Source organism: Aotus nancymaae, unplaced genomic scaffold (genome assembly GCF_030222135.1).
Source record: "Aotus nancymaae isolate 86718 unplaced genomic scaffold, 86718_ANA_hifiasm-v0.15.2.pri h1tg000020l, whole genome shotgun sequence".
NCBI classification, from domain to species: Eukaryota; Metazoa; Chordata; class Mammalia; order Primates; family Aotidae; genus Aotus; species Aotus nancymaae.
The window spans coordinates 35,081,275-35,103,253 of NW_026988432.1; the positions used below are offsets into that span (position 1 = coordinate 35,081,275).

At 42.3% G+C, this 21,979-nt stretch overlaps 1 pseudogene; it reads left to right on the forward strand.

Annotated features, from left to right (window-relative positions):
- The first annotated feature begins 11,199 nt into the window (after nt 1–11,199).
- On the forward strand, nt 11,200–11,912 carry LOC105708986 (thioredoxin domain-containing protein 15-like; annotated as a pseudogene).
- The last annotated feature ends 10,067 nt before the right edge of the window (nt 11,913–21,979 follow it).

The window sequence follows — 21,979 nt, forward strand, 5'->3', positions numbered from 1 at the left end:
TTTCCATTCCCTTATTATTCACTTCCTTTAGATTTCTTTGCCACACTGTTAGAAGTAGTGATCAGGTGATCAGCCTTTATTTAAAGTTCTTCAATTACTTTATTCCTTCAATCTGGAGAGGAGAAACAGTACTCTGGTCCAGAAGAGAATATCACAGTGCCTGAACGAACTCAAGCTCAAGTTTGAGACTAATTCCCTGAGGTCACAATTTTTGGCTCCCAATGAAACACAGCAGCTGGGATGAAGGTGGCCCCTATTCCTGGCTAGCCCAGCTTTCACCTGACAGGGACCAAAACAAGTGTCACAGTTCCAGCTGCCTTCTCATGTGGTGGTAGTCATGTGCTCCACATATCACAAGGATTTAATAAAGCACATGTGTACCTAGGTAACAAACCTGCACATCCTGCAAATATGTGACATGGTAATCACCCTATAAATTGCATACCTCGACCATACCTTGGCTTCTGTTGAAACTGCTCTCTGTAACCCTAATGTGACAGGCAAGCAGTCCAAACCCACGCCATCTTGCCCCCTGTGACTTGTAATAAGTAACTAAGGTCTGTAATTTCCACCCTACCCAGACAATATGCAAACTAATGCTTATCTTGACTTCTGTGAACCACTTAAGTAACAATAGGAATGTCCAAAGTCCCCTGGCCCTCGGAATGTCCGGAGGCCCTCAACCTCATCTCCACCCAGGAGGTGATTTATGGAATCCACTGGCCCACTGAATGTCTGAAGCCCCTCACCCTCACCCCCACCCCTCACCCTTACCCCTGAGGCAGTTTACGGGCATAAAAGGTCTTGACACTCTCCTTTTGGGGGCCATGGGTTGGAGAAACGAGTCCTCCGTGGTCACAGGCAATAAAGACCCTGCAATTTGGCATACTTTTGTCTTGGTGTTGATTTTCTATGCTTGCTCCAGTACAACATTTTGGAGGCCCCAACAAGATTTTTATTTATATTCCTCCATCACCTGGACAAAAGCCCTTAGAACTTCGCCTGGGTGGCCGCTCCCAGCTCAGGGACCTCTAGGGGAGGCACCCTCTGAGACGTTTCAGGGCCCAGAGTTCCAGCCCCATGGAGGATGGGCAACTATATGGCCAACATTCACCCAAAATTCCTCAGGGTCCTGGAAACCTCTGGAGGTAAGTCAGGTCTGGAAATCAGGGGACCAGTACATCAGGGGGCCTGAGTTGAGGGACCGGAAGCAGTCATTGCAACTTTGACCAGGCAAGCCTACCTGAGACATCACTGGAGGCTCAGCTTGCCTCACTGGAGGCTCAGGTTACCTCACTGGAGGCTCCGGTTACCTCAGTGGAGGCTCGGGTTATTTAGTTTTTGGTTGTTTTCCATAACCTCGGTGTCAGTGAGAGAGTGAGTGTGTATATATGTACTCCCACGGCTGGAAGGCTACAGGGTTTGTATGGGCCTTTACCTGCAGTTCCACGGGGACATCATAAGGCATAATGGTGATTCATCTCAGGACTGAAAATTCTGAGGTGACCAGGCCCAGGGATTATATGGGTACACCTTAGCCAAGATGCTCTGAAACATCCCTCTGGGGACGTGGCAGGGCAGGCATCAGACTGGTCTCCCATCTGGGGGGCACCCATCCTTTGTCTGTCAGTCCTATATTTGGTTCTGTCTTTATTGTAGATTCACCAGTTTTGTTAGACTCCTGTTGGCTGATATACAGTGGTTTAGACCTGTTACTCTTAAGGTGGATAATATTCTACATTGGCTAAGTGACCATTGACTTCAAGGAACTCTAATTGAGTTTACACCCCTGGAATTAATTCTGTTCTCTTTCCTTTTTTTCTTCTTATTCTATCATTAAGGCCTCATTCTTCCTTTTTTTCATGTCTGAGAGAAAATTCTGTCCCTGATTACTTGGGTGTAGTTTTTTTTTCTCTGTCTTAGGGAATCAAACTTTAAAGAAGAAACTACCAGCCCTCTTTGCCCGTTTAGGGTAAAAAAGGAGTAACTGTCTCTTCTGTCAAAAGAAAAAGAAACAGCGAAAGAGAGAAAAGAAAGTAGGGGAGGGGAAGTGGAGAGAGGAGACAGAGAAGAGAGGAGAGAGAAAAAGTAGACAGAGAAGAGAGGAGAGAGGAGACAGAGAAGAGAGAGAGAGAAAGTAGACAGAGAAGAGAGAAAGAGAAAGTAGACAGAGAGGAGAGAGGAGAGAGGACAAGAAAGTAAGAGAGGGGAAGAAGAGAGAGGAGACAGAGAGAAGAGAGAGGGAGAATAGACAGAGAAGAGAGGAGGAGGAAGAGAGAGGAGACAGAGACAGGGAGAGAGAGAAAAAAGTAGACAGAGAGGAGAGAGTAGAAAGAGAGGAGAGAGGAGACAGAGACAAAAAGAAAAAAAAGGAGAGAAAGTGAGAAGAGAGAGAGATAGGGAGAGAGGAATTTAAGCTTTTTAGGGCCCCTGTGTCAAGGCGACTAAAAGCTGCAGGGGCAGGGAACTTGCAGCCGGCCAAGCAACTGTGAGCTCAGTTTTAAACTGATGTGAAAAGCATTTTTTTTTCTTTCTCTGCTGGTGGCCAGCCCCGCCTGGCTTTCAGGCAGGCCACACCACCTCAGGGTGCAGTATTTGCATCCAAAATACAGCTTAAGAAATTTTTCTGACTCTTTGTAGTGTAAGTGACCTGTTAGCACAGTAGTTAAAGTATAGAGCCTGCAACTGCAAGGTTGTTGGTTCAAATCCTCAGTGAAGCCAGTCTTAAATTAGTGAAATCTCTTGGGGGAAATTCAAAAGCTGAAGGAAAAACCAAATGGGGTCATCTAGCTCCCGGCCTTGTAACCCCCTCCAATGCATGACGACCAAATTCAAGGTCGGGTTTTCAGGCCAATATGGGGTGAAATTAACCCGTGGAAAACTCCACTCTTTATGTAAACTAAAATGGCTGTCTTTTGGAGTTGGGTGGCCTGACACTGGGACCTATGACTCAAAAAAAAAAAAAAAAAAATTATCCAAGCTGTATGGAAAATGGTCACAGGAACAGCTGGACACCCTGACCAGTTTCCATACATTAACCAATGGTTGGATTTAGTCCAACAACCCCCTCCATGGCTGAAACGCTGCATAAAACAGGCTGGACTTCAGGTCATGTTAGCCGGCCCAAAGAAAGCCCCTACAGTGCAGGCCATTCTCCCTGCCCCCAGCGGAGGATCACCCTACTCAAGGCCCTCTGAACCAGGGCCTCAGCACTCCCCTGGACAGCACCAGTAACCAAATCTTGTCCCCCCTGCACACCCACAGTGGGGCTCCACACCCACCGGTGGTCCTTCCTCTCTGAGAGGCACCCTCAACTGGAGAAGACAATCGGGGGTCACCCATTCTTTGTTCACATCCCCTTCTTGTCAAGTGACTTATATAACTGGAAGTTGATAGAAATTAAAGAGAGGGCTGAAACACCAAGTGCTGGAACAAATCTTATTAAGAGCAAGGGAAAAGCTGCTGGGCTGCACCCAAAATTGGCACACAGCACCTGTGGCATGGCAAAGGGGATTTTTGTGGCTTGCAAGCTGGCAGATACATCCATCCAGTGTGAGGGGCTGTGCAGGAGGGGAGGGGCTGGGGAACTGCTGAGTTTAATAGTTCCTGGGAGGGGGTCGTGCTAGGAAACCGCTAAGAGAGTTCCCGGGAGGGGTTCGTACTGGAGAACTGCGAAGATGGTGAGAGGGGGAGGGTTAGGAACCTGCTGAGATGTAAAGTTCCCCGGGAGGGAGTTGTGCTGGGAGGCTGGGGAACTTGAGGCGGCAGAAGTTTTACAATGGAGTAAGTTCTGTCAGAAGGCTCAACATCCCCCATTCTCTAAGAAGCCCCAGACTTTGACAGGGCTCTTAAAATCTGTACTCCAGACTCATTGCCCCACTTGGGATGGCTGCCAACAATTATTACTGATTCTGTTCACCACAGAGGAAAGAGGCAAAATTAGACAAGAAGCCCTGAAAGCCATCATAGGTCCAGGGAGAGGAACGGTTAAAAAAAAAAAAGGGACCAAATTGAAAAGGTTTTTCCCTCTACCCGACCCCAATGGGACCCCAACACCTTGGGCAGTCACCAGGCTCTGAACACTTTTCACCAGTACCTTTTAGAAGGGGTTAGGGGAGCAGCCCACAAGCCTACTAACCTGTCTGAGGTAGGGACCCTAATAGGGACTGTAACTCAGGGTCCGCAGGAGTCGCCAACTGCCTTCCTTAAGCGGTCTACAAGACTTTATCCCACTTACACTCCTATTGACCCTGAGGCTCCAGAAAATCAGTGGGCCATTAATCTGGCTTTTGTTTCCCAGTCAACCCCAAATATTAAAAGGAAGTTACAGAAGTTAGAGGGATTCCAGTGAATGAATGTAACTCAATTGCTGGAAATTGCCCAGAAAGTTTTTAATAACAGGGATACTCCTGGAGCCATACAAAACAAAATGTCACTAAGGCAGTAATAGCAGCCCTTCAGGAGACACAAGTCATTCCACAAGGGCAGGGGGCCCTGCAAAAGGAACCCCGGGTCCCCGGCCCCTGTTACAAAGAAACCAATGTGCATAACTGTAAAAAAGAAAAACATTAGAAAAAATGAGTGCCCTAAGAGAAAAAGACCAGTAACCGCTCAGAAAAAGCCACTGAGGGCTATCCTCAATTTAGAAGGTCAGGATTGATGGGGCCAGGGCTCTTGTTTACTAAGCCTCCAGGAGCCCAGGGTCACTTTAAGAGTTGGGGACAAACCTGTCAGCTTTTTAGTCAACACCGGGGTGGCCCACTCAATCCTTAGCCTCTGGGACCACTATCCAGTAAAAAACAATTATCTAGGAGGCCACAGGAAAAACCACAACAAGCCCTTGGACCACCAACTGACTCATTGATCTGGGGAACAGCACCATTACCCACTCCTTCTTAGCCATTCCAGAGTGTCTGTACCCACTCCTAGGACAGGACTTACTTCACAAACTTCAAGCAAATATTTCTTTCTGTGAGAGTCAGGCTTGCCTCTCAATTCCTCCTCCCTTGGCATCAGGGCCACCTCAGCAAAACCTCATCACCTGTGCTCTGTCAGATGAGTAACTCTTGCAGGAAGCTTTATTCTCAGAGACAGATCAACCACCAACATCAGACCTCCTCTGCCAGTTCCAAGAAAATGTACGGGGATTATGGACTGAGACAAATTCTCCAAGCTTGGCAAGTCGTCGTACCCCAGTCATGATCCAGCTATTGGCAATGGCAACTCCAGTCCAGGTATGACAATACCCCATGAGCCAGGAAGCCAGATGGGGAATTGCTCCACATATAGCCAAACTCCTAAAAGGAGGGATCCTTACTACCTGTAAGTTCCCCTGGAATACCTCCTTGTTCCCCATCTTAAAACTAGGCACAAAGGACTATCAGCCTGTACAGGACTTAAGGGATGTAAACAAATGAGTGGAAATTGTCCATCCTATGGTTCCAAATCCATACTCCTAAGTCTCTTGGGCCCAGAACATCACCATTACACTGTCTTGGATCTCAAGAACGTATTCTTTTGCATCCCACTGGCCCTTGTTAGGCAGCCCATATTTGCTTTTGAATGGACTGACCCCGAAACTGGGGTCTTGGGGCAACTCACTTGGACAAGACTGCCTCAAGGGTTCAAAAACTCCCCTACTCTGTTTGATGAGGCACTTAGCCAAGATCTTTCCGCCTTCTGAGCTGAGTCCCCCAAGTGTACCCTACTCCAATACGTGGATGACTTACTCTTGGCTACAAAAACCCAGGAGGCCTGTAAAGAGACCACCCAGTCATTACTAAAGACCCTACAGACTTTGGATTACTGGGTCTCAGCTAAAAAGGCCCAACTCTGCCAACCAAAAGTTACTTACATGGGCTATATCATAGAGAAGGGCAACCGGGCACTGGCACCCAGCCGAGTCCAAGTAGTGCTGCTAATACCCACCCCCACCAAGAAACACCAAGAGAATTCCTTGGGGTGGTAGGGTACTGCAGGCTATGGATTTTGGGATTCACCGAGATAGTGAAGCCCCTGTATGCCTGCACTGGAGGAAATCAGCCCTTGACATGGACAGAGATAGAGCAAAGGGTTTTTGACAAGCTCAAGACTGCCTTGATTATGGCCCCAGCCTTGGCCTTGCCAGACATCTCTAAACCCTTCCAGTTGTTTGTGCATGAAAAACAGGGAGTTGCTAAGGGGGTGTTCACCCAGACGTTGGGACTATGGTCCCAGCCAGTCACCTACCTTTCAAAAAGGCTTGATCCCATAGCCTCTGAGTGGCTGGCTTGTCTGAGGTTGGTGGCAGCTACAGCACTGTTACTCAAGGAGGTGGACAAACTAACCTTGGGGCAGGAGTTAAATTTAGTGGCACCCTACTCAGTGGAGTCACTACTCCATGGAGCTCCGGGAAAATGGATGTCAAATGCCTGCATAGTTCAATATCAGGCCTTACTTTTGGACCAGCCCTGCATAAAGTTTTTAAAGGCTACAGTTTTAAACCCTGCCACACTGCTACCTGACAGCGAGCCAGAGGAGCCATACACGACTGCCAACAGACAATGACGTCCTCCACGCTGCTCAACTGGACCTCACCTACGTCCCCCTACAGAACCCAGAGGAGGTATTGTATACGGATGGCAGCAGTTTCACGGTCGACGGAGTCAGGTATGCCAGGGCAGCTGTAGTCACCCTAGACCAGGTTGTCTGGGCCCAGGCTCTTCCACATGGAACCTCGGCCCAAAAGGCAGAACTCATAGCTCTGACAAAGGCCCTAGACTGGGCAGAAGGAAAAATTGTTAACATCTACATGGACAGCGTATGCCTTTGCAATGGCTCATGTACATGGAGCCATTTATAAAGAAAGAGGACTACTTACCTCAGAGGGAAAAACTATCAAAAAATAAAGAAGAAATCCTAGCCCTACTAGAGGCTATATAGAAGCCCAGGGCAGTGGTATTAATACACTGCAAAGGACACCAGAAGGGAGATTCACCAGAGGTGAGGGGAAATAGGGTGGCTGACCTACAAGCCAGATAAGCAGCCTTGGGACCAGTAAAACCTCTGACTCTTTTTGTAACTCTGCCGGCCCCAACCCTGCCCCCTACCCCTATGTACTCATCTGATGAAGAAAACTTTGCTAAAGAACAAGAGAGCACACAAGATTCCACAGGATGGTGGATTTTACTGGACACAAGGACTGTGGTTCCTGAGGCTCTAGGAGGGGCCCTAGTTAAGGACACACACCAGGCCACTCACTTAGGACAGACCAAACTAACTGAGCTGCTAAAAGCCAAATACTACATTCCCCACTTACATGAACTTATCGAGAAAATTACCACTCCGTGTGATGTATGTGCCCGAGTAAATCTGGGAGGGAACAGGTCTAGCTGGGTAGGAGTAAGACTCAGAGGGCCTAGCCCTGGGGAGCACTGGGAAGCAGATTTCACTGAAGTAAAACCCCCAGCAAATGGCTATAAATACTTCCTTGTGTTTATAGATACGTTCTCTGGATGGGTCGAGGCCTTCCCAACTAGGTCCAAGACTGCTTTGGTGGTCACAAAGAAACCTATTATAGGACCTTGTTCCTCAGTTTGGTCTCCCTCTAATGCTGGGGTCAGACAATGGGCCAGCCTTTAATGCACAAATTTCTCAGGGCCTAGCCAAAGCCCTGGGTATATCCTGGAAATTACACTGTGCCTATCGTCCCGAGAGTTCAGGGCAAGTCAAATGAATGAACCCAACCCTAAAAGAAACCCTGACAAAATTTATCCTAGAGACTGGTGAAAAATGGGTCAGCCTGCTTCCTTTTGTCCTCCTCCACATCTAATGCACACCCTATCAGAAAGTCTTCTTCCCTTTTGAAATTATGTTTGGCAGATCCCCTCCCTTACTCCCCAGACCCGCGGATACTGTGCATGCTGAAGTCCATAACTATACACTCCTTAAGTCCTTATAGGTGCTCCAGTCTGTTCAATCTCAGGTACACCAGCTCATTAAGGACACCCGTCCCACCTCATTGGACCTCGCAGACCAGCCGACACATCCCTTCTAGCCTGGAGACTCTGTCCTTAGTAAAAGATTCGCCACCTCTGGCCTCACCCCCAATTGGAAGGGACCCTATATGGTTATCCTGACCACTCCCACCACACTCAAGGTGGACAGACTAATGGCCTGGATTCATCACACCCACGTCAAGACTGCCCCACTGGAAGGACAATGGAGCATCAAGCACTCATCCTCCGATTCACTAAAGCTAAGACCTGTGTGCTCTTTGCGGTCACCACCCTCACCATGCTAATCTGTGCTACAAATCCCTATAGCAATCCCCCCCTAGAACCCACTTACTATCAATGGGTCCTCATGGAGGGCTCCACTGGAGGATGTATTAGTTCCTTAACCGGGAAGAGATCCACCCTAGTCAACTTAACCCTGGAGTACATTCCAAAGAACTCCATTACCTTCTCCCTAGACCTCTGTGCCCTCCTGGGCCCCAACCGAAATTTCAGAACAAGTGGAGGCATAGCCTGGTGTGGCAGTTCAGGGGCAGAGTAACAACTCCAGACCATGGGATTATATCTGTGCCCAGGATTCACCCCAAAAAAATGACAGAACTGTGGAGACTTAAATGAATTATTTTGCCCCCATTAGTGTTGTGAAACTATCTCCACTATATCAGCATACGCCAAAAACATAGACTCCTTCATCTCTTTTAACTGAGACTCTCCCCCATCCCCTTGCTACACCGGGACTTGTAACCCACTCAAGATAACTGTAACTACCCCAGATGGTAGATGGACAATGGGGCAAACCTGGGGTCTCAGAAATATATGTGTGGACAGGACATGGGAAACATCTTTACCATCCAGCGTATAACTCCACCTAGACCCAACTGCCCTATAGGACCAATTGCCCAGGTCATACAACAAGAGGCCCCCCTAAAAATATAAAGCCCAATAATCAATACACCCCCTCAACAACTTCCCCTACAACCTGTCCTCGAAGAGAATACAACCCTGTTAACCTTGCTGTCCTCAGCTCACCACCTCCTCAACAAATCTAACCCAGATTTAGGAAAAGACTGTTGGCTCTGTCTAAACCCTCAACCACCATTTTATACAGGGTTGGCTTCCCAATTACCTGCCAACCTGTCCAATTCTTCATGCTCCCAATCCACACTCCATTTAGCCCTGGGAGACATAGAAGGGTCTGGGCACTGCTACCTCTCCCCAAATTACACCCTTGCAGTTTCTCCCTATGGGCACTATTGTAATGTCTCCCACAATGTAATCTTTAATGGTAAAAACCTTTACTATCGGGCCCCAGATACCATTTGGTTAGCCTGCACTTTTGGCCTCACCAACTGCATTTCCACATACCAATTCAGCAACTCTGCTCCCATACTCTGCACCCCAGTACACATCCTCCCTAGAGACCACATTTATAATGGCCAACAGGAACTTAACCTCCTGGCCTCATCAGATATTATTACTGCCCGATGGAAGCAAGGCCCTATCGTCATCCCTCTACTGGTTAGATTAGGCATTGCTGGCTCCACCCCAGTTGGAATATCAGCTCTTATAACTGGGGACCAAAATTTTAAAACTCTCTCGCAGCACATAGATACTGATTTAAGTCACTTGGAAAACTCCATTTCCCAACTCACTGATCAGGTTGAGTCTTTGGCTGAAATGGTTCTTCAAAACAGGTGAGGACTAGATTTGTTATTCTTAAAACAAGCAAGGTTATGTGCCACCCTTAATGAACAATGTTGCTTCTATGCCAATAGGTCAGGCTTCATCCGAGAGAGCCTCTCCCTGATCAGACAGAATCTCAAAACCAGAAAACAACTTCAAGAGGCTTCAGAAAGTTGGTATCAAAAATGTTTTCCTGGTCCCCTTGGCTCACTTCCCTCCTTATGGGCCTGGTGGGACCTCTGGCCCTACACCTACTGGGACTTATGTTCGGCCCCTGCCTCCTAAACCAACAGGTCAGGTTCATAAAATCTAGGGTAGACTCCGTAAAATTAATGATATTAAGGTCTCAATATGGGCCCTTAGAACAAACAAACAATACTGAACTGTTAGAGGAATCAATGATTTAATTCCTGTAAATAAAACAAGGGGGGAATATGACATGGTAATCGCCCTATAAACTGCATACTTCAGCCATACCTCGGCTTCCGTTGAAACTGCTCTCTGTAACCCTAATGTGACAGGAAAGCAGTCCAAACCCACGCTATCTTGGCCCCTGCGACTTGCAATAAGTAACTAAGGTCTGTAATTTCCACCCTACCTAGACAATGTGTAAACTAATGCTTATCTTAACTTCTGTGAACCACTTAAGTAACAATCAGAATGTCCAAAGTCCCCTGGCCCTTGGAATGTCCAGAGCCCCTCACCCTCATCTCCACCCAGGAGGTGATTTATGGAATCCACTGGCCCTCTGAATGTCTGAAGCCGCTCACCCCCACCTGTGCCCCTGACCCTCACCCCCGAGGTGGTTTACGAGCATAAAAGGTCTTGAAACCGTCCTTTCAGGGGCCACAGGTTGGAGAGACGCGAGTACTCCATGGCCACTGGCAATAAAGACCCTGCAATTTGGCATACTTTTATCTTGGTGTTGACTTTCTATGCTCGCTCCAGTACAACACATGTACCTCAGAACTTAAAAAAATAAATTCAAGTAAGATAACAAATGAAAACCTGTTGCCAGGAGTTTGGCAGCCTACCATCCTCAGGCACGGCAGCTGTTGTCAGATTGAACCGGCTAGGGGCTACGCCCTCAGGAGTGCAGGACGCAGGATGATTCTAAAGCCAGCCTCTTCTACTCTCCTCCTTCGCTGACAGAATCTTCTCCCTGGGAATTCAAAATGGCGCTCACCACAGCTACCAGGTGTTAAGATGGTGGTGCAGGGCCACGCCCGTGCTCCCACGCTCTCCTCCCCCAGCCTTCCTTGGGCTGGCAGTACCACTGGCATAGCCTTGGGCCAGTTGCCTTTCGTCCTGGGCGGTGGTCCCAGCTGCTGGTCGACTACCGCCCCACGTCATGCGGCTCCGCGTCATGCGGCTCCAAGTACTGCTGCGGGTGCTGGAGCTTCCTGTCCGCAGAACCAAGGTTGCAGAGGAAAGTGGTCACTTATGGTTGGAGGAGCAGCCAGCTCACCCTCTCCAGGTAGGGGCTGTGTACCTGGGTGAGGAGGAGCTCCCACATGACTGGATGGGCCAGGACAGGGCAGCAGAAGAGGCCTATGCGGTGCTATGGCTGGATACCCAAGGGGATCACGGGGTGATGCTGTCTGTGATTCCTGGGGAAGCTGAGGACAAAGTGAGTTCAGAGCCTAGCGGCAGCACCTGTAACTCTGGAGAAGCGGAGGACTCAAAGTGCAACCTCCGAGAGAACCTTTTCTCTCTGGATAGTGCTGGAGCACACTTCCCTGATAGAGGAGGAGAATTACACTGAGCCAGAAGTGGCGGAATCCGACGTAGCCCAGACAGAGGCCTCCAATAGCACTGAACGTCTGAAATCCCCAAAAATGAACTGTGAGGAGAGAAACATGACGGGATTAGAAAATTACACTCTGAAAATTTTAAATATGTCACAGCCTTTCTACCAGGTTTGGCACTGTAGCCGTTCCTAATATTTTGTTATTTCAAGGAGCTAAACCAACGACTAGATTTAATCATACAGATCGAACATTGGAAATACTGAAAATCTTCATTTTTAATCAGACAGGTATAGAAGCCAAGAAGAATGTGGTGGTAACTCAAGCCGACCAAATAGGCCCTCTTCTCAGCACTTTGATAAAAAGTGTGGACTGGTTGCTTGTATTTTCCTTATTCTTTTTAATTAGTTTTATTATGTATGCTACCATTCGAACTGAGAGTATTCGGTGGGTAATTCGAGGACAAGAGCAGGAACATGTGGAGTAGCGATGGACTGAAAGAAGTTGGAAAGAGGAACCTCAATCCTTCGTTTCAGAAATTAGTGCTACAGTTTCATACATTTTCTCCAGTGAAGTGTTGACTTGAAACTTCAGTCCGATTAAAAGAATCATGCATTTCTTGAACTACTTAAAGTATTAAAAAATTATAAACTGATGTTTTAACTAGTATTGCAATAAGCAAATGCAAAAATATTCAATAGAGTGCACGATTCTTGTTTTTACTACATGAACGTAATTCAGTTTGAAAGGCAAAGACGTATTCTGGTATAATAGTGAGTAGAATGACATGCTTACTATACAGAAGGCAAAAATAGGACTCTCAGATTATAGTTTTAGGAAACCCTTGATTCCTATATATGTTTAAGAAGGTTAGTTTTCTGTTTCTTTGCAACCGTTTTTTCCAGAGTCCATAGCAGGAAAGTATGTAACTAGAATTGGTTAGTGTGACCCCTCAAGTAGCAACTGAAGCAAAATAAGAGTCAAATGCCAAAAAAAAAAAAAGAACCTTCTCCCTGGGCCTGCCTTTTATCCTCAGCTCCAAACACAACCAACTCTGCCTTTAAGAGGTTAGTACAAGTTAGATAGAAGGTACTGGGAAGTTTTCTGCTTTTAATTTCTGCTTAATGACTTATTGGCCAGGACACTACCACATCGTCTTACTTAATAGCGTTTCCTGCACAATAAACCGTGCTTGGCGCCCACGTCGGCCCACAAACCCTACGATTAAGCGATCATTTGTCCTCGGGAGCTTGACAGAAACAGGAGTCTGAGGCGGGCTGGGAGGAGCCCAGATTTATTAAAGTAATAAATAACCTGGAAGCCCCCACCAAGCTGCCTCCTTCCCCTTCTTATTTACTTCCTTTCTGTGGCTTCTGAGATGGGGGACTTAATTGCTTGGAAAGAGAGTTGCCTAAGAACTACATAGCACTTGCATCCCAGAAACAATAAAATAAAACTGGGAGGCTCTAGGGCTATAGCTTAATAACAACTCTGCTGCTGGCTGGGCTGGGTTTCTCAGCAAGCACTCATCACATGTTTCTAGAAGAGCAGCACTCACTCTTGTGCACATAAATGCACTCAGTGAGGCAGAGATGCATCAGGCTGGCCAAAGGGAGGCCCTCAAAGACGAGGTTCTTATTCACCTTGTCATTTGTTTATCTCTTTTTTATTTTTTTAATTATAGTATTTTTTAAGAAAATTATTTGGCAAACATAACTTTAGAGGTAGAAACTCTTGAACATTGCCTTGTACTTAATATTTTTAAATACCTGTCTTCTCTGTATTCTCATTTGATCACAAATTTTTAGATCATTATCATAAAATATATGTGTGTGGCTCAGAAACAACTTATCTAGCCAGAACTCATCTGAATGTTCTGATATCCAAAACATTATATTATCTAAAAGCATTACGTAAGGAAAGCAATTTTCTAAAAAGTCAAAATAGACATTTCACATGTATACATGCTGGCATTCACTTTTTCTCTCTCTTACACACAATTCTTACAAATGTATTTTTTTTGCTTTCTTAGCCAGCCTACAAAGTAGTAATACTTCTTATAGGCTTATTAGAGCCAGTCACTCCTTTTTCTACTTCACTTGTTTGAGTTAAGCTTGTGAAAATTATATAGCATAAACCATTTTAAAGTGAATAATTCAGTAGAATTTAGTACATTCATAATGTTTTGCAATCACCACCTCCATCTAGTTCCAAACGTTTCATCACCCTGAAACTCCATACCCATTAAGCAGTCAATCATTCCCCACTTCCTCCTTTCCCCATCCATGGCAACCACCAATTTGCTTTCTGTTCCTACGAACTTATGTAGTCTATATATTTCATACAAATAGAATCATACCACATGTAGCCTTCTGTGTCTGGCTTCTTTTACTTAGATAACTGTCTTCAAGGTTCATTTACATTGTAGCAGGTCAGTATTTCATTCTCTTTTGTAGTTAAATAATATTCCATTGTATGGATATACCACATTATTTATCCATTTGTTTACTGATGAACATGGGTTGTATTGTCAATAGTGCAGACATAAATATTTCTATATAATATTTATTAAAATATCTTTCAGTTAGAATCTGCTTGCAATTCTCTTCAATATATCCACAGGTAAAATTTCGGGGTCATATGGTATTTTTATGCTTTACATTTTCAGAAACAGCCAAAATGTTTTTCACAGTGGCTGAATCATTTTGCATACCCACCAGCAATGTATGAGGGTTTGACTTTCTCCAGTTTCTACAATTTTATTTCACTCACAATTCCTACAAATATATTTATCTACTTTCCCTGCCCCTAGTCTAGAAAGTAGTTGTACTTTTTGCAGGCTCTGTATTAGGGGCCAGTCACTTCTTTTTTTTTTTTTTTTTTACTTCCCGTATACAAGTTAAGCTTGTTCCCAGAAATGCATGCACCTACTTCTAGCAGTTCATGGCATTGCCCAAAAGCCGAAAATTACCATTCAAACTTAGGCAAAGTTGCTGCAAAGAAACTTTAATTTTCCAAGTGTCAAGTTCTAAAAAGGTATTTTCAGATATGCAAACTCCCCAAAATTTTTATATACCATTCCAACCCGGACTGCAGAGACAGGCTTATTCAGGGCTATTATTGTCAGGTTTTCTGCTGTGGTACATTTTTTTTTTAACAGGAAGGACATGTTCACCAAAATAAAAGATGAAACCAAGTAAGAAGAAAGCATGAAATCTGAGAAACAGGGAATCCAAACTTGCTAAACATCAAAGAAGTTTAAAAATGCAGCAAAAAGTCTCAGGATGACAGCTGGAAATAATTCCCTAGAAAACAACAGGCCAAAATAAAAGGAAAATGGAAGTTTCCAGGTGGGATGACTCCAGGCAAAAAAAAAAAAAAAAAAAAAAAAAAAAAATGAAATTGCTAGATTACCTTCTATAAATAACTGGGTAAAAAACTGTACTGAAGACTATTGAAATAAGAGAAAAACAATTTAGTACAAAGAAAAGTAACCAGATTAAAAATCAAAGAAATCACTAATTAATCACTTAAGATATACAAGAATATGAAAAGGAACAAAGTACACTATAGACATAAGAATGCAAATGCAATGATTAACAAAAATTTATAATATAAAATTATATCAGAAGTATAGAGAGAGGAAGCAAAAGAGTTGATGGTATAAGAGAGTTTTATGGTCAAGTACCATTAAAAAATACACAATAGAGTACATCTAAAATTAATGAAATAGAAGATAGCAATGTACATTAGTGTTTCAGTTATTTATTAATATACAACAAATTATTCCAAAATTCAGCAATTTAGTACAATAGTCATCATTTTATTATCTCACATGTATGGAACTGGTTCTGCCAGTTGGCCAGGGCCTCAATTGGGATGGTTGGCTGAAGAACCTACCTGTGGCTTCTCTACATTCCATGAATTACTGCATAGCCTGGAAACCTCAAACTTCTTACATGGTAGAGCAGGACTCTGAAGGCAATTGCCCCAGGAGGCTTAAGTGGAAGCTGAACCAGTTCTTATGACCTAGTCATTGAAGTCACAAAGTGTTACTTCACCATAGTTACACTCCCACCTTGATTCAGGGAGAAGAAACACAGACACCACATCTCAGTGGGAGGAGCATCAATGTTACATTGCAAGAAGAGCACATGAGATGGTGATCTTATTGAAAAATATAGTTTGCCACACTTATTATTTAGAAAGATAATATTAAAGCAAGGAAAGAGAAACTAATAGTTATGTTTGCTTCTGGTGAGAGAAATTGGGGGCAGATTTTGAAACTATTTTACTTCTTAAAATAGTTGCATACATTACCTGATGAGATATATATATATATATATATAAAATTTAAAGAAATAAGCTGGTATTCCTCTTTAAATGGGTACATGAAGCCTCAGGCGCTCCAAGGACGTACAGCTGGTTTATGTCAGAGCTGTCAGAGCAAACATATGTCAGACTTATGAAAGCTCTGCGTCTCACTTTGCACACTACATAGGCATCACAGCTCAAATACCACCAACCTAAAAAGCCATAAGTTGTTTGGAAGAGCCTTCTTATGTGACAATAAGAACCCCTCATTCTATGACATTTGTATCAACCACAAAATGGCCCAAGCCCTTAGTATGTACCTAACATGGAATCAGGCATATAGGGAGTCAATGATTAAATCTCCTGGTCAATATAAGTCTAGTTAGTTACAAGAAATCTAAGAAGCTATCTTAATAATTTAGTTATTTGAGATAGTACCAAAAGTAATATTGAACCTTTGAATCTATGAACCAAAGGAATTTACACTTAGAGATCATTTCATTATTCAAAAATTATCTTTGCTGTTTTCTGGGTTTATTTATTTATTTTTTCAAACCATTTGTTCTAATGAGATTACCCTGAACAGGGTAAAATGTTAAATGAGGTGGCTGTAGTGGGAATTAGGAGAATTCTTAGGTCCCTGATCAAACATCAGGGATCTGGAATCAAAGCCAGTTTAATTAGTAGTTTTTGTTATGTTCTGCCAATTTTTTAAAATCTATTAAACAGAGACACCTACCTATAACCTGCAATTCCCTTCCTTTTGAATGTTTTGCTTTCATCTCTGCCACTCTTCAACACAGTTGATATATTATAAATCATTAATACATTTTGATATCTGCCAAGACTATAGATATTGGACATGAGAAGGAAGCCTTAAGTGCCTGAAATTGTGCCAAAAAGTCTAGGAAAGCCCCACTCTCCCACTATTTATAAAGAACCTCCCTGTGCAACTATCCCTGAGATAAGTTCACATAAGATAGCAAGCACACTGAGTGGTTGAAACTGGAAGGGAATTTTGAAAAGTTTCCATGGGAGAAGAAGTTTTCCTCTTTCTTATATTAACCTTGTTCCTAATTTCTATTTCAGCTAGGATGAGATGCTCACACTCTGGCTTCTACATCATAATATTATGACATCAACTTTTCTCAGAATCTTCTGAATCAGAGAGTTTTTTGACTTTTTATAAATTTTTTCCAGGGCTACTGCAAAAGGAGTTCTAGCTCTAGGACAAAAAAATAGGAGCTCCTTTTTCGAGTAAGGGCTAGATGTATGCAAATCCACATGCACACATTTTATATCCAGATGACCCCAGCTCTATTTCTTCATTTAACATGAAGTAAATTATTTGATGTCTGCAAGTCTGATGGCTATAGTCTGTATCCAAATCTATGATACATGAAAAGCAATTATCTTCTGTGGTGATTTCATTGTATTGCATCCAACACCAAGGTCTACATGGATCAATTCCCTCCACATCTCAGTTTCCTGTTTCCATATGTAAAATGAGAGATTTTTGATCTTTAAAAATCCTTCCAATTATAACATTGTCTAGGTCTCTGAAAGTAAAATCAATCATTCTGAGATTTGGCTGCCTGGAACACTGTATGAAGGTGGAAAGAAGTTCAGCTTCAGAAAGATTCCAGAAGCAATTGACTTTGTCCTTGGAAAAGAGGTAAGATTTAGTGGAAATTCGTGAAAAGGATTCATTTCTTTCCATTGTCCCATGAAGAAAGCTAAAAACAGATATTGTACAGTTGTATTAGCTGCATATTTTAAGGTCCTCTCATTATTGGCATTAAATAATAATTCTGGGGTGGAGCCAAGTGTGGGAGAAAAATACATTGTGGTTGTTTTGTAATAAGTATTTTTGCAGATTATCATGAATTCCTCTAGCTTTACCTAAACATAGGCTTTTCTCATTTCCTCACACCTCTACCCAAAGCTGCATTTTCTTATTCTTTTTTTCCCCCTTTTAAGAATATTCATGGGATTTCTGTTCTGGCCAAGACAGAGTAACAGGAACCAGGATTATTCTCCCTATGGAATATTTTTTACAAGGGCAATAAATATAAAATAAATAAAATAGCAGTTTTCAAGAGAGTGGATACCAAACAGTGAAGGAGAGTGGTATCTGAGAGATCTGAGAGTTTAAAAATGGGATTGTCTCAGCTTGATACATGAGACTGTTCAGGTAGCAGTGCAGGGAAATGGAGCCTGGACGGAACCTGGTGAACTCCTTGAATTGAATAGATGAAGCTGAGAATCTGGGAAAAACCAAGGCAGCTAGAGTCTCTACTAAAAATGCAAAAATTGGCTGGGTGTGGTGGCGGACACCTGTATGCCCAGTTACTTGGGAAGCTGAGGTGGGAGAATTACTTGAACCCAGGAGACCAAGGGTGTGGTAAGCCGAGATCGCACCACTGCACTCCAGCTTGGGCAACAGAGTGAGACTCTGTCTCAAAAACAAACAAACAAACAAACAAATAACAACAAAGAAAAAACAGTGTGGGCATGGTGGCTCATGCCTATAATCCCAGCACTTTGTAAAGCCAAGGCAGGAGGATCGCTGAGACCAAGAGTTAGAGACCAGCGTGGGCAATATAATAAGGCCGTGTCTCTACAAAAAAGTTTAAAAATTAGCCTGACATGGTGGTGCATGCCTGTAGTCCCAGCTACCCAGGAGACTGAGGCAGGAGGATTGCTTGAGCCCAAGAGTTAGAGGTTGCAGTGAGCTATGATCATGTAACTGCACTCTGGTCTGGTTAACAGAAAAAGACCTTATCTCTAAAAAAATTAATAAAAATAACAATATATGTAAAACACTAGATATAATTGAAAATAGAATTCTAAAACAAAGTTTAAGCAACTCAAAAGAAAACAAGAAGAAACAGTGAGAGGAAGAAAAAGCAGAGTGAACAAACAGAAAACAAATAATAAAAGACTCAGGCACTAACATTAAATAAAAACCCATATTCCAGATATCCACAAAAACTTAATTAGACATAGGGATGATATGAAAAAAAGACCCCTAACACTTCTAAAGTTGAAAATCACAATGTCTGAGAAGAAAAAATACATAGAATGTATCTAGTGGCAGATTTGATATAGCAGGTGAAAAGATTTATTAACTGGAAGACATAAAGAAAGAAACTATCCAAAAGGAAAAACACAAAGAAAAAATAATTTTAAAATGATAAAAAGAGCATCAGTAACTTCTGGTACAATTCCAATGAACCTAATACATGTAAAATTGAAGACTTTGGGGAGAGGGACACAAAAGTAGTTGAAGGCACAACTTGATGAAAAACTATAAATCTACAGATCCAAGAAGCTCAACAAATCCAAAGCACAAGAACATGAGAAAAAATTAACAAGGCACATCACAATCAAATTTCTCAAAAACCAGCAATAAAAAGAAAAATATTTCCCCTAACTGTAATGGAAATACACTTTTATTAACCCATGGATTAAAGGAGAAATAAAGGGAAATTAGAAAGTATTCTGAATTAAATAAAAATGAGAAAGCAACATATCAAATGTGAGATGTAACTAGAATAGCACTGAGAAAAAAATTTATATCACCAAAAAGCTCTCAAATTAATGACTATAACTTCCATTTTAAGATACTAGAATAGAATAAAAATAAACGAACTACAATGTAAGCAGAAGAAGATAAAATAATAAACATTGATGTCAAAATCAGTTAAAGGTATGAATTCTGATATATAAGAAGCACGATGAGTCCTAAGAAAGACAAATAAAATGAAACCATCATAGGTATTTCCCAGTGAAGCTTCCTTCAGAACGTAATAAATTCCAACTGCTACCAGAAAGAAATTTCCTAAAGAAATGAAAATTATATTGATGATATATATTTTTACAAGCAAAAATATATGTCAGAAGACAAAGGACTAACATCTTCAAAATAGCATGGAAATAACTGTCAGAAGAGATTTCAACAGGCAACTAACTTCAAACTAAATTCAAAACCAAAGTGCAAAATAAAAACATTTTCAGAAATATAAAAGTTGGAAGTGTTAACAACTTACAAATCCTAATGAAATAACTGTATAAGAGATATGCTTTCACAAGAAGGAAATTAAGCCCAAGAGGAAGATGCAGAATGCAGGAAGCAATACGCAAAGAAGCTAGCTAGTAAATACATTAAGAAGTGTAAATATGTATAAGGATTTAGAAGAAAAAGATAATGATAACTAAATTTTGGAGTGTATTTCAGAGGAGAAAGATATTAATTAATTTTAACCTTTTTTAGACTAAGGATACATATTTAAAATGTAAGAGAAACCACCAGAAGAATAAAAATCATATGGATCACTTTCAAACCATCAGAAGTAAAAAGGAAATTGTAGCATCTCAGTTACTCTAACAGAAGTCGGAAAAGGAGGCGGGGTGAAATAGTGGGAGCAAGAAAAGATAAGAGAGTCTACATTAGTGTGAGGAGTCAGGGAAAGCTTCATTGAAGGTATAGATTTTGGTTGAGGTGTTTTTTGTTTGTTATTTTGTTTTGTTTTTTTGAGACATAGTTTCACTCCTGTCACCCAGGCTGGAGTGCAATGGCGCAGTTTCAGCTCACTGCAACCTCTGTCTCCTGGGTTCAAGTGATTCTCCTGCCTCAGCCTCCCAAGTAGCTGGGATTACAGGAACCTGCCACCACACCGCGCTTTTTGTATTTTTAGGAGAAACAGGGTTTCACCATTTGGCCAGGCTGGTTTCCAACTTCTGAGTTCAGGTGATATGCCCATCTCGGCCTCCCTAAGTGCTGGGATTACAGGCATGAGACACTGTGCCCAGATGGTTGAGATTTTAATGACAAAAAATTGCCTGAGGAACTCTGTAGGCAGAGTTCTATAAGTCTGTAAGACCTACCAAAAAGCCCTAAGAAAAGGGTGAGCTTGATTGTGGACAAGAGCTTAGGACAGGGAGGAATGCGTAGGATCAGATTTCAGAGAAACAGACAAGCACAGACAAAACAGATTAGGACCTCAGGGAAATAATCACTCTTTTTACTGAGATGGAATTAGCAAGGTTTGGTGGAGGAGATGGCACTGGGATCAGGTGATGAAGCACGTGTTGGGGACAGGATACTCACAGGCAAAGGGAAAAATAGGAAGCAAGCTCCAAAGTCAAGCTAACTCCAAATCCTAGAGGATATTCAAAGCCAACTAAAATTTTTTAAAAAATACTCTAAATACACTGATGGATCTTTCTTTTCTCCATGACTTGGTCTCTCATTTTGGGATTTCCAAGTCCAAAGTCTCTGTTTATTCCACGTGTACTTGTAAGTGTTAGTCTAACCCCAAATTTCTCGATGTGAAGGACAGAAAAAAATGCCTTATTTTTTCCTTCCAAAACTAAATAAGTATTATATTCAAGGCTGACTTCCACCACACTTTCTAGAACAGCCTTCTTGAATACTCCAGAGTTTCTAATCTGCTTTCTCCAGCCTTACCAAGTCAGTTTCTATTTCATTGTTTGTGTGTCTGTGAATTTTGCTTTGTAGGACAGCATAAGTTCTTTACACAAAATTATAAACATTTTAAGATAGGATTAAATAGCATCCAATCCAAGGAAGGATGAAATCTTCATTTTTGACATTAGTATATGAGGAGAATTAGAAAGATCCCCAATAATAACACTCTTGCAGAGAACATTAGCTGTAGAAAAATCCTTGACTGCTCATAACCTGTAGTCATCAGATAGAATCATATAATATTCAGCTACAAGCAATCTTAGAAATAACCCAACTCAAGTTATTGTATTTACATATAAGAAAATTGATGCTGAGAGAGGAAACTGTCTTTCTTTATCTTGAAGCAGAGCCTGACTTGAAATCCAGAGGTTTCTTACAAATGAAGAGGTCATAGGAAGAGATATCTTCCTATGTCAAATGCGTCAAATGTTCTCATTAGCTTTAAAATAGGTCTTACACAACAAGTCCTTTAAAGAGAATTAAAAGACAGGCCATAGACTGGGAGAAAATATTTGTAAAGATATATCTATTAAAGGGCATGTACCCCAAATATACAAAGAACTCTTAAAACTCAACAATAAGAAAACAAATAATTTAAAAATGGGCAGAAGATCTGTACAGACACTTCACCAAAGAACACATACGGAAGGCAAATGAGCATTTGCAAAGATGTTCAACATCTTATGTCATTAGGGAATTACAGAACACAACAACGAGATACCTCTACATACCTATTAGAATGGCTA